Source organism: Myxocyprinus asiaticus, chromosome 36 (assembly GCF_019703515.2).
Source record: "Myxocyprinus asiaticus isolate MX2 ecotype Aquarium Trade chromosome 36, UBuf_Myxa_2, whole genome shotgun sequence".
NCBI lineage: Eukaryota > Metazoa > Chordata > Actinopteri > Cypriniformes > Catostomidae > Myxocyprinus > Myxocyprinus asiaticus.
In genome coordinates this window covers 26,152,253-26,163,738 of record NC_059379.1, presented here as the reverse complement: position 1 = coordinate 26,163,738, position 11,486 = coordinate 26,152,253, and the positions used below count along the sequence as shown (strand labels likewise).

Here is an 11,486-nt window from a genome sequence, read left to right as displayed (position 1 = left end):
TAAACCTATTTTTCTATAAAATAATTACATTTTAAGCATATGTTGGTTGAATTCAATAAATACTAATTTTGAAATACCAGTAACAAGATAAACATTATTGTTAACTATATCAAAATCAGCAAAGATTTCTCATTAAAAAAAAAAGATGAGTGCATCAAAATATGAAGGTAGCTATTTTGGAAATTATTTTAAAAGGTATTCAGTACCTAAACAGTATCTTTTTTCTGAGAGTGTAAAGATTGAGGGCTTTTATAACCCAAATTCACACTCTTATTCTTGAGAATACATGTGAAAGAAGATGAGGCAGATTTACCCAAGACTGCATCTCAGAAGTGTTGCAGTAGCCCCCTCCACTGGTTTAAAACAGGAAATGGATGTGTCTCTTTAGAGATCTCTGCATGAATGGATGTCTCTTTAGATCTGTGCTTTTCAACAGATAATGCTTAATGCCTCTTAACCATCTGTTCCAAATTCAGCATCTTATCGAGCTGATGAATGAGTATCTTCTTAGCCTTTGATCTTGCTCTAAATATCTACAGTATACGTTTCTGAAACAAAACCGCTAGTCAGAACAATTACAGTAGATGTCCTAAAGAAATGTGGTTCGAATTAAAGTTAATAGATATGGATCCTAATGTATATATGTGTTTGATCCTTATTATGTCAAATATAGAAAGCTTAATGTACTGGGTAACATGCAACCGAGGAGGTGACAGACTCAGAAAATAAACAGTAATAATATGAACATATTTAGTTTAGGTTATTGGAAGCTGAAGAAGTTCAACTATTTTAATGTTTGTTGAGATAGTGAGCTGTCTAGGTTAGGAGAAGGGTCCTTTGTGTATTGCATATGTGCCACAGGATAACACAGGATTCACAGATAATGACTTCACAAATGCATTTATTGACAATGAGATACACTTAGTACATTGACTACAGAAAATTATAGTGAATAATGGAGCATAGGAATATATATAAATTACATATACAGTATATATATATATATATATATATATATATATATATATATATATATATATATATATATATATATGCATACATGATATTGTCTACATTTGATTTTGCAGATTATTTGATATATAAGCAAACTCAGATTAATTTACTTTTATTATTATAATAATGGGGATGATAATGTGTTATTGCTTCCTTTTCAGCTTTATCAGTCAAATAACGAAGGACATTGCATTTATCTGCACTTCCGCAGTCAATTCAGGATGGAATTCAAAGACACTTAATCATTAACCTTACAGTTCAATCAATATTCTTTAGTTTTAAACATTTCCCACCAAAAATCTATTTTGTTTATTTAATTAATATATGAACAACTGAATATTGACATTATATTCATGCTGTATAGCCAGAGGGGAACTGCCTCCCGCAGCTGAGCCTGGTTTCTCTCACGTCATGTTTTTTTGTTCTTTTCCTCCACTAACTAACATTTAACTAACATCCAACTAACTAACTAACATTTTGTGAATTCCTTGCCACAGTCGCCTTTGGCTTGCTCACTGGGGGCATAAAGACAAATAATTTTTAAAGCATGATTTTCAATGATGTTTTTAAATGACAATGCTCAACGAGGACCTTAAGACATTACAGTATAATTTTCTGTTAAGCTGCTTTAAATGTGTTTTATGAAATGTGGTATACAAATAAAAATGACGTAACTATCGAAAATATGGCACTACAATCTACGAATGTAACAGTAGCAGATGTTTGGACCTTGCTCATGGTTTAAGGACTACATCTGGCCTCAGAGACGGATGTTCAAGACTAGCTAAGTTTCCTGGTGACAATTTTGATGATAGCTGTATTGCTTTTGGTATTACATATAAAAGAAAGAAGAAAAAAAAAAGACGAAAAACAAAAAAAAAAAAAACATCATACAAACAGTGAAAAACATATAACAAACCTGAGGTTTTGACATGCCTTTTACAGTATAGTTTGCAAATTTGTATTGACAGTATTGTAAAGACCTGTTAATATGCTAAACATTTTCATACTGTGCCCCCCTATCAAGCAATGGAAAAATGTCAATAAACCAACTTGATTTGAACATTCCTCAGTGCTTAATGAAGTAAAAGCCTACATAGTGGTATAATAACATTTAATAAAATTCATAAAAAATAATAATAATAAAAGAAATAAAAATAAAAAAAACAGTCTTCATTAGTACAGATAGTCTTCAAAGAAACAACCCACTGTTTTCTCTTTTAGTGCCATCCAATGGAATTTGATGGTTACTGCGATTCATAGATGGTTCTTTTACAGTACATGTCTACGACCACTTGGCCTATTTTCCCCACATATAAAACTTTGACTTCATGATCAAATTATTATTATTATTATTATTATTATTATTATTATTATTATTAGGGGGCCAAGCAACAAAGCTGCTGGAACCCTACTGTAAATGTACTGATTTTCTTTTTTTTCTTCTTTTGTTTCTGCCCTAAATGTGTCTGGGCATCAGAAACTGTAAGTCGTGGAGACACCATCCTTGGCAGGATGATCCCAAATCCCCATCACTACTCAAGCGCACAAAGGCACACCCATTTGACCCTAGGTGGCTCTATAATAAACACTTTTACATTTTGGCTCATATCTCTACAAAGGTAAGGGCTACAATCGAAATTCTTTTTTCCTCTGATTCCTTGAGTCAAGCCCTACAAATATAATTTCATGTATTCCAATTTCATTTCTGTCCATATTTCTTTTCCGGCATTTAGAATTTGTTTGAAAAACCTACTTTTTCTAACTCCTCCTAGACCGTTAGTCTGATCAGCATGCAATTTGGTATACATCATCTACAGACCCTCCTAACAAAACTTTATCAAAGAATTTTGATAAGTTAAATCGTTCCGAAGATATTAACGATAAAATTCTTTCAGTTTAATGCGATTTGAGTAATTGATCATTATCTACTCATCGCAAACTCCAAATGTATCCAAACTCAGTGCACATAGCTAACAGGACATATAGAAGATGTCAGCAAAGTTTCATACAATTCCGCAACTAGGGGCCACTACAACTAAAAAACTGTCATAACTTTGCAGCTGTTTGAACAACAAAGTTAAAATTAAATATGCATCTTCTTTAGTTCAAATGCTAACATATTCTTAAAGAATCAATTTGACGGGGGCCTGGGTAGCTCAGCAAGTAAAGACAATGACTACCACACCTGGAGTTGCAAGTTCGGATCCAGAGCGTGCTGAGTGACTCCAGTCAGGTTTCCTAGGCAACCAATTGACCCGGTTGCTAGGATGAGTGCAGTCACATTGGGTTAACCTCCTCATGGTTGCTATAATGTGGTTCTCGCTCTCAGTGGGGTGCGTGGTGAGTTGTGTGTGGATGCCGCGGAGAATAGCGTGAGGGGTCAAAAGGTTGCAGGACCTTGAAATTCTAGATCCTCATAGTCCTGGGGGCCCCCGATCGAGCCCCCGAATTTGGGGGCTCTAGAAGCTTCCAGACTGAATTTTTAATCCCTACCCTAGATGACTCTGATCATTCAAAAGGCTCTGTCTGGGCATAAGTGGAAGAGGGCTTTGTGAGAGATTCTTGCATAAATGGGCAAAAATATTTTTCTTTTTTCTAGAGCCTTGTCCTCTTAATATGTTGTTTGGGGGATCTCAGGCTACCACTGTGTGAAATTTGGGGCCTGTGGGACCTTTCTAGAAAAATTCCACCTGCAATGTATTCCATACATTTTTATACTAGTTTGGTGGATAGTGCTCAGAAATATAAAAATGTGGGTGTGGGTGTCCTCAGACAGTGTCCAGAGTTACGTGACCCTTTGACCTCTTTTAACAAAAAATTTGCCCCTTTAGGGACGGCGTCCAAAAACCAAGAATGAAAATTACATTGGTTTACATGGCAAGTGGGATGTCTAGAAAAAAGGGGTCAAAGGTTGCAGGACCTTGAAATTCTAGATTCTTGACCGTCTTAGAATTTTGAGGCCCTGGTTGCTTGCTAAGTATTAAAGCCTTTGATGAATGTACTGCTGCACATGGGCCTACATGGCAGGCTGTCTCATCGATTCCTATGGAAGGCAGGGAGATCTATTGAAAATAATGAAAAATACTTTTATGCATCCTAGGCCTTAGTCCCCTTAGTATGTTGTTGAGTGGCACTGTACGTATCACTGTGTGAAATTTGGGGTCTGTCGGATCTATTGACACGGTGCCACGCCTTCGTGCACCTACAATGCATTCCATTAATTTCTATACTCTGTTTATGGACACCACTCCGAAACCTCCAAATGACTCCAATTTCAAATCTATATCTTCTCAGGGGTCCCCTAGACAGTGTGCAAAGTTTGAAGTCTGAATGAGTTGGTTAAGTGCTAAATTGTCTGACTTTTGTGTGAAAAGTGACAGTTATTTTTCTAGAATATTTTCGATTTCCAATCGAAATATAATTTCAATATGTTGTTCATGAGGGCTCAATGAATAAGCATTCGAAGCCCCTAGGTGTTTGCACCACATGTGTCTGTGGACACTCATTTTTATGCAAACTGGACATTATTATGACTTAAAGTCATGTATATATGTTTATTTGTATGCCCTGAGTACTAAACAGGTGGTTTAATCAATAAAAAATATTACAAATATTCATTAAATACATTTAAATGGAATGTCCATAAACCTAGTATTTGTCAGCCATTATATACATTGCAGCTGGGATCTTCCTGTATGACTTAGCAAAACCAAAGGAAGCCCCATCTGCATTGTATGTATTGGCCGCCAAATACATGGTCTGTGGACACTCATTTATTAAATTATACATTGTTATGACTTAAAACTCATGTATATATGTTTATTTGTATGCCCTGAGTGCTAAACAGGTGGTTCAATCAATAATATTAATTACAAATATTCATTAAATACATTTAAATGAATGTTCATAAACCTAGTATTTGGAGGCCATTATGTACATTGCAGCTGGGATCTTCCTGTATGACTTAGCAAAAACACAGGAAGTCCCAGCTGCAATGTATGTAATGGCAACCAAATACATGGTCTGTGTACACTCATTTTTTATGCAAATTATACATATCAATGAGTTGTAAGTTACATAAATGGGTTCTACTGAGATGTATAAGTACCCTTAAACATGAGGAGGTTTTTACTGCTTCTTCATCCTTTTTCTCATCTGACGAATTGTGTGTTTTAACACAAACTGTTGTATATCCATTTCTGATCGCCTTATTTCTCCAATATACTCCTCTTTCCATCTCTCATTCAAATACACGAGAGTAATGGATGTGCATGGCAGTGTCTATTTCACTGTTTGGAACAGCATACTAGCATACTGCTCTCTATATATTGCAGAAACAGTAAGAGTAGTATGGTTGTATGCTATTGTGAACACAGCCACTGAGTCTGAGTGCTTGCAACTTTCTGCTCATGTTAAAGCGGGGGAGGGGCGATGCTACTGCTTCTTGCAACCATAGGGAAAATATAGATGCACGGTACAGGAATGAGGGAGAAAGAGTTCGGGGCTAGAGAAAAACGAAGCCCTGGGCTATCTACGAGCCTGGTTGATAGTGACTCATTTTAAAGCATAAAAAAGGACTGAAGGCATACAGTAGGTTTTGGTGAGAGACGTGTTCACATCAGAACTTGTGTTGTTTAGTGTTAAAAATATGATGCACAAAAATGATGCACAAGTTGCATTAACTACATTTTGGGTCCTTTTTAAAATTTGAAGTGAGTCTCTATCAACAGACATTTTATTGAAAAGATGGACTGGGGTATTGATTAAAACAGTTCCTTTTGTGTTCTGCCAAAAAAAAAAAAAAAAACAAAAAAAAACAAAAAAAAAAAAACATTAAAACATTATTATCTGAATGATTTGAATGTTATTGATTCTGTACCTCTATCTGATACTTTTTTTTTTTGACATCTTGTGTAATCTGTAAATACTCTGTGTTGTAGTCTGTCTGACCTGGAGGAGTTTGTCAGAGTTAATGAGAGTGGTCTTGGTAAAAAAGTAGAGGAGGGTGACTACAGTGGTCTGGTGGAGATCACAGGTCACCTGATGGCAGTAAAAGAATGGCAGAGCAGCAAAGATGAGATGTTTGAACCTCTGCAGCACACCACTGATCTGCTTAAGAGTTATGAGCAGGAACTCCCAGAGGACGTTTACAAACAGCTAAAGGTAAGTGTATGCTTTAAATACTTATAACATTAAGTATAGCCTCTTAAAAATTGTAAACTCACTATTTTACTTCTCTTGCAGTAAATATATGATAGATAAAGACCCTACAAAGAATTAGTTCACCTAAAAACGTCATCATTTACTCACACCTCGTGTTGTTCCAAACTCGTGTGACTTTCTCTCTTATGTGGAACTCTCTGCAAAAGAAGGTGTTATGCAGAATATTAGCCTCACACCTTGTCCTAAACAGACGCGATGCGGTAAGATTCCAGCGACAAGCAATCTGTCTGTCCACGCTACACACAACGCGACACCACGATATTCATACACTAAAATGATGATAATCGGCAATAAAATGTAGAAATCAGAACAATCGCAGACAGAACAGTCTGTTTATTGAACGCAAATTATTTTCTCACTGAAGATGCGTATGGGCATACATTTTCTACGGCAAACCCCAAAGGGATAAATATATTATCACACACATACAAAGGGCAAAGTTACTTTATGAATCGTGACCAAATTCAGTCACCATCGTTTATGTTCATGCTGTACTTGTGTTGTTATTTTCCGATCTCCACGTGACAGGGAAGTGCAGAGAATGTCTGATGCGGACAAAACAAAAGCTTTGGCGTGTGACATCATATCCTGCATCCCACACATATTCACAGCAGTGTCCAAAGAAATTTTGCATGCTCAGAATGTAGTGTGACCGCCCCTTTAGCCAGTATTTCACCCCTCTGCCATTGTGAACCGGTGTGTGTGTGTGTGTGTGTGTGACAGACCTACGAATGAAGGTAGCAAGACCACAAACACAACACTTGGTAGGTGTGTGACACCCTTGGCCAAAATCAAATTGTGCTAGACCAGCTAGTGAGATGCTGGCATTTTTTTTTTTTCCACTTTTCTCCCCAATTTGGCATGCCCAATTCCCAATGTGCTCTAGGTCTTCGAAGTGGTGTAATGACTTGCCTCAATCCAGGTGGTGGAGGAGGAATCTCAGTTGCCTCTGTGTGTGAGATAGTCAATCTGCGCATCTTATCATGTGGCTTGTTGACCGAGTTACCGCGGAGACCTAGCACATGTGGAGGCTTCACACTATTTTCCGCGGCATCCACGCACAACTCACCACGTGCCCCACCGAGAGCGAGAACCACATTATAGTGACCACGAGGAGGTTAACTCAACATGACTCTACCCACCCTAGCAACCGGGCCAACTGGTTGCTTAGGAAGCCTGACTGGAGTCACTCACATGCCCTGGATTTGATCTTGCAACTCCAGGTGTGGTTGTCAGTGTCTTTACTTGCTGCGCTACCCAAGCCCCCCAAGAGATTCTGGCTTTAATATTCTGTTTTAGAAATAATTTTGGACCCATTCATTTGGTCAGTCAGTCACTATTCCTTTTCATTGTATGGAGAAAAGATGCAATAAACGTGAATTTGACAGAGGCTAACAATCTGTCTAACATCTCCTGTTGTGTTCCAAGTAAGACATAAAATATTTTGGGCTTGGTTCAACACGAAGCCAAGTAAATGATGACAGAATTGTCACATTTGTGTGTAATATTCCTTTAATTACAACAATACCAGGATTTAGCATGAGCATTTTAAACTTCATTTGCACTTACTGTTTTGTTATGGATTTAAACATAATGTTTTGTGAGTAGACACAGGCCATATTCGGAATGGCATACTACCATACTACTCTTACTATTTCTGCAGTAAATAATACTGTTCATAGTATGCCGATTTTCTGTGGCATGGAACACTCAGATTACCTACAACATTAACCAAAATATGCAATGTACCACTGAGCTTACTGCAATGTAGCTTACTACTGATTGAAACATTTAACATTAGATATTACACTCCATTTCTTCTATTTGTAAAAAAAAAAAAAAAAAAAAAAAAAAAAAGAAATGATTTGGAAGTATGCAAATTGCACAGTATTGAGGAAGTAGAAAGCTAGTTTTCCATTTTGAACATAGTCACATTCTCCAGATCGTCAGTTGAAAATGTCTGGGTTTGATATACAGGTCCTGCCAGAGAAATGGATTAACTTGAAAAAAAACAAAAAAAAAAAAAAACAGGCTGTGGTGGTGAAGCAGCGTGTTGCCCCACTTCAGGCAAGAGAGGTGGCTAACTTAAGCAGTAAATTTGCCACTTTTGACGTGGATCAGCATACCTTCAGGGAGCAGTTCTGCAAGAATGGGTTTTTCAGGTAGGCTACAGTACACGAAGCATGGAGAAATATCTCATGTTAGTCTTGAGGATCCTGCTGTAAAGACCAGCTTAACCAGCATGCAATTCACATACTGATCTAGGCTGGTTTATGCTGACTAGTGCTGGTTTGTTGCTGGTCTAGCTGGTGGACCACCATAACCATGTTTTTCACCAGTGAAACTAGGCTGTTGTAGACGGTCGACCAAAATATTTTTTTCTAGTAATGCTGTTTAACCAAGGAAGTACTGGTTATGATAGTAAAAAGCCTAGATGGAACACCATCACAACAGCATCCTGTGTTTTGTACCAGCATTTAGACTTTAATAGCCACAGCACATTATGGGGAGGTAAACATACAAATACCAAAGGCAGAAGAATAGAGGAGTTCATATACAACAATGATTTGTGCTTACTAAATGATGGTTCAAGCACATATTTGCATCCAGGATATGGAACATACTCCGCTATTGATTTAACTTTGTGTGAACCTGAAATAATAATTGACTTTTCATGGCAAGTATGGAAGGATCTTTGTGGAAGTGATCATTTCCCACTGATTATAACATCTACTGAAGAAGATATACAGCAAGACATTTCTAGATGGCAACTGAAAAAAGCTAATGGGTATAATTTCCAAAAACTTTGTCATGTGAAATTCAGCATAGACTGGCAAGAATATCAAGATCCGATAAAGAAATTCACTGACATACTGATTGAAATAACAGAAAAAACTGTGCCAAAAACATCAACAAAGTCATGTCGTCTGAGAAACCCATGGTTCAATGAAAACTGTAAAAATGCTGATCAGAAGAAGGCAGAAAGAAACTTGAATAAACATCCAACAACCAAAAACCTCATCAGATTGAAAATTTATAGAGCACAAGCATGAAGAATTATTAATGAAACAAAGAGGCAGAGTTGGAAAAAATACGTATCAAGTTTAACATCACAGACACCAACAAAGAAAGTATGGGATTTGATACGAAAGATGAAAAATAAGGAAGGAGGACTACAAATACAACATATAAAAAATCAGGATACTTTATTAACATCGAAACAGGATATTGCTAATAAACTGGCGGAGACATTCGAGCTGAAATTCATCACTAGAAAATGGCCTTCCCAGATTTAAGGAAATACAAATAAAACAGGAACAGGAAATACTGTTATATTCGGATAACACGGAACTGTATAATCAGCCTTTTACAATGGAAGAACTTCTGAAAGCTATTAAAAACTCCAACAACACTGCAGTTTGATCTGATACAATTTGCTATCAGTTCCTGAAACATCTACCCAAAAATATACTATTGATCCTACTGAACGTACACAATAGCATTTGGAAATCAGGAAAAATACCAGCTAACTGGAAAGAAGCAACCGTTATACCAATACCTAAACCAGGAAAAGACCATACTGACCCAAACAATTATTGCCCAATAGCCTTAACCAGCTACCTATGCAAAACCATGGAACGAATGATCAGTGATGGCTGGTGTGGATTTTGGAAAAAGACCAAAAGATCAGTAAATATCAATGTGGATTTAGATGAGGGAAAAGTACTCTTGAGCACCTTATAAGATTAGAGTCTTTTATTCGAGATGGTTTTATTAAAAAATAACATGTAGTAGCAGTATTTTTTGATTTAGAAAAAGCTTATGATATTATGTGGAGGTATAGCATTCTAAACGATTTGTACAATATGGGTTTCAGGTGATGTCTACCCATTTTTTCCCCCAATTTTTTATCTAATAGAGTTTTTCGTGATCGAGTAAGAAACGTGCTATCTGAATTGCATGTTCAAGAATCAGGAGTGCCCCAAGGAAGTATACTTTCAGAAACTCTTTTTAGCATTAAAATTAACAGGATCGTAAGTGTTATGGGGCCAAATATATTCCGTAGCCTATATGTAGATGATGTGTGCATTTGATATAAAGGCAAAAATATGAACGTAATTGAGAGACAAATACAAATATGTATAAATAAAATGTATGACTGGTCAGTACAAAATGGATTTACATTTTCTAAATCAAAAAATGTATGTATGCATTTTTGTATTTTGCAATCTATACACCACAAGTCAGAATTCTTTTTGGAAAGGGAACCTATAAAAGTCATAAAGGAGACAAAATTCCTATGACTTACTTTTGATAATAAACTATCCTTCATCCCTCATATCAAAATGCTGCGGAATAGATGCTTCAAAGCAATGGATATTATAAAAGTGCTAGCAAGGATCAAATGGGGTGCAGATTGTGAAGTACTCTTGAGACTATATAGGACACTTGTTCGATCAAAAATGGACTATGGGAGCCCAGTTTATGGATCTGCCAGGAAGTCATATATTAAAATGTTAGATACAGTATGTTATACAGGATTGAGACTTGCACTAGTAGCATTTAGGACCTCCCCAATCCAAAGCTTGAATACAGAAGCAAGAGAACCATCACTATATAACAGAAGGCTGAAACTGGCCCTTAACTATACAGTTAAACTAAAAGCTAATGAAAGTAACCCAGCATATCCTTCAGTCTTTCATCCTCAACATTCACACCTGTATGAAGCCAGACCCAGGTACATCAGTCCTTTTGGAATTCACACAAAACCACACTTGGAGAACATGGACATTAATCTGGATATCCTAAAGTCGACACATATGTGCCCTATACCGCCCTGGAATATATATATATATATATATATATATATATATATATATATATATATATATATATATATATAAACTATCATGATGAACCTGGCTCAGTATACTAAAAATATAAATCATCCAAACATCTACCAGGAGAAATTCCTGGACATAAGATGCAGCTTACCATGTCATGTATCAGTGTACACAGACGGATCAAAATCAGACAATCATGTATCTGCAGCAGTAGTGATTGGCTTAGAATTTCCCAACAAACATTTGTCTGTCTTGTCATAACTCATTATATTTTTCAGATTTGACTGTGTGAATCCACATCAGATGATGGATTTAGCACATAAGCAAATTCTGGAGAAGGAGACCACAATGGCTGGGCTTATTGACTCAGCCAACCTTTTGGAATTCAACATACCGTCATGG

The 11,486-nt window shown here is 36.6% G+C and overlaps 1 pseudogene; it reads left to right on the top strand.

Annotated features, from left to right (window-relative positions):
- Window positions 1–446: 446 nt before the first annotated feature.
- LOC127427203 (dynein axonemal heavy chain 9-like) overlaps window positions 447–11,486 on the top strand; it is a 272,019-nt pseudogene continuing 260,979 nt past the window's right edge.